A 2973-nucleotide genomic window follows, 5' to 3' on the forward strand; every position below is an offset into this window, starting at 1 on the left:
TCTGCTACTGTGTTTGTGTCTCTTATTCTTTTTACCATGTGTTTGAAAAGTGAATCTGTTTTGAAAGTTAATTTATATGTTTGGTAATCTATTTAGTCTGACATTTACTATGAATACAGATGTGTTTGGGGTTTTTGAATTACTATCCACAATCAGAATTGTTATTCACCACTTGAACAAAAAGTGAAAAAGTGTATTTTGAATAAATCCATTATACACAAGCCCATGAACATTCAGTTTGTCAACTTCCAATTATTCTTGCCTCTACAATCTGGTGTTATAATGTATTTTACATGGTTCCACATAACTGTTTGATCCTTGCAAGAGTCAAAACTTGTATTGATGGTGTCCTGACTAATCCATGCTCTCTGGATGGACTTCAATCCCTGCTGGATGGACTTCAATCCGTGTACTGTGTGCAAGATGGTGAAGCGAACAACAAGGATCCAACCTCTCTGATAAAGTTTGTCACAAAGTAGCCTGAACAATAGTTTTGCATTGTCATTTTGACACCATTCAATAATGTGCCTGACATGCTGAGCAGTATCGATCATACAGCATACAAATGGTATGGCTTCAACACAGCCACTAAACTCTTTGACATGTTTCAACATTGGCTCCACTTGTATTATAAGGTGAGACGTTCCCAAGTGCAATACAGGGTATTTTATATCTATTCTCAGCACAGAAAAATAAAAGGTGCTGAATCTTAGTCATAATTAGACATAATATAATACAAGTGTGGGGAAAGCATAGCCCTATATTGACAGGCTACCGCCACCTTTTTGTAATGGTCAGTCAGTGTGCCATGTCAAGATAGATTTTAATGACATGCCATCAAACATTCATATTTTGATTTGCAGGACATTGTTAGGACGATGATTAGACTACATTAATCGACCACTTTACCAAAGCCCCCCAGTCAGAGTTCAGAGTTTTAATGCATGTAGAATTTTATGCAGATTATGTACTCTATACAAAGTATTTTCAACATCACACAATATCAAATCATATTGTGCTAATCTCAAAAGATTAAGGTTCAGAAAGGTTGCTTTGATAAGATAAGAATGTATTTTGATATCTATTAAACCAACTGTTCCACTGAAATACTGCACAAGATAAACCATTTTCCTGGGGTCCCGCCAGCACACCCCACAACTCGCGTCCAGGTGAGTCAGGCAACCACACTCGCAATTTCACAAATTGCACATTTTCTAGTGTTTAATCGCTCCAGGCGATTAAACACATTCGGCGCGCTTCACCGCCCACAGTTTTTGCACCACACACTCGCACCATATGTCAAATCGACCGGCTTCATCGGGAATAGTGTGCTATTACTTTTCTAAGAGATAGCTTGTATAGTTTAATTGATATTAATTTATTAGTATCCCATTATAAGTCAATGGGAAGAATTAATTCACTAATATTCTCCCATTCCAGTATTTTTCTCTCAGAAATGGTAAGGCCTACAGTTACAACACTTGGAGGGAAGGTTCATAATAACTACAAGGATTTATTAAAAAATAATTACATCAGTCGGCCTCATGGTGGCGCTATACCAGCTCACTATACGTTTTGGCTTATAACTCTTGAACCGTAGGTCAAAAAATTTAAATTCATTTTTCCCTGGATTCCTTGGGTCATGACGCATCTCCCCATATAGGCCACGCCCATTTGCGTCAGGATAGATTTTCCGCCATTTTGAATTTTCTTCAAAACACACTTTTTGCTCCTTTTCCTACATATTTTCTCCAAATGTCACAAAAATCGGTACACATGATCTCTGGACTCATGCGATAAACATATTCAAACGATATTTCGATAGTCCATACTGTTCTTCCGTAACAGGGTTCAAAAGTTAGCGGGAGGAGCCCGTTTTGTAAGAAGTAGCCATAAATCACAAACGAAACATCCAGTCAACACCAAATTTTAACCACAAGTGGCAGGCGCTATACTGAACATATACCCAAAAGCATTTCCACTTCGACCCATAGGGGGCGCCACAAACGCGCAAAACGTAACCGTTTCATGCCAAAACGCGTTTTTCAGGGGGAACGACCCTCTCAAAACGAAACACAAACGATCTCGGGAGCGACGCGACAACGTAATCGCCTTGCGGAACTCGTGGGAGGAGCCTATTTCTTAAAAACAAGAAACCATATCCTTACTTCAGGAACGCAGGATCCGACCGGCACCTTTTCTAATCGCGCGTTGCGCGGCCCCAACGCTATCCGTCCCGACGTCGTCTCCCTCGGACCCCCGCGTTTTGCTCGGGATCCCGGCGGCGCATCCCTGCGACTCGCGCCGGGGCGGGGCAGGCAACCACACTCGCAATTTCCCAAATTGCACATTTTCTAGTGTTTAATTGCTCCAGGCGATTAAACACATTCGGCGCGCTTCACCGCCCACAGTTTTTGCACCACACACTCGCGCCATATGTCAAATCGACCGGCTTCATCGGGAATCGTGTGCTATTACTTTTCTAAGAGATAGGTTGTATAGTTTAATTGATATTAATTTATTAGTATCCCATTATAAGTCAATGGGAAAAATTAATTCACTAATATTCTCCCATTCCAGTATTTTCCTCTCAGAAATGGTAAGGCCTACAGTTACAACACTTGGAGGGAAGGTTCATAATAACTAAAAGGATTTATTAAAAAATAGTTACATCAGTCGGCCTCATGGTGGCGCTATACCGGCTCACTTTACGTTTTGGCTTATAACTCTTGAACCGTAGGTCAAAAAATTAAAATTCATTTTTCCCTGGATTCCTTGGGTCATGACGCATCTCCCCATATAGGCCCCGCCCATTTGCGTCAGGAGGGATTTTCCGCCATTTTGAATTTTCTTCAAAACACACTTTTTGCACTTTTTTCGACATATTTTCTCCAAATGTCACAAAAATCGGTACACATGATCTATGGACCCATGCGATAAACATACTCAAGCGATATTTTGATAGTCCATACC

This window comes from Nannobrachium achirus (assembly GCF_963921795.1).
Source record: "Nannobrachium achirus genome assembly, chromosome: 20".
Classification (NCBI taxonomy): domain Eukaryota; kingdom Metazoa; phylum Chordata; class Actinopteri; order Myctophiformes; family Myctophidae; genus Nannobrachium; species Nannobrachium achirus.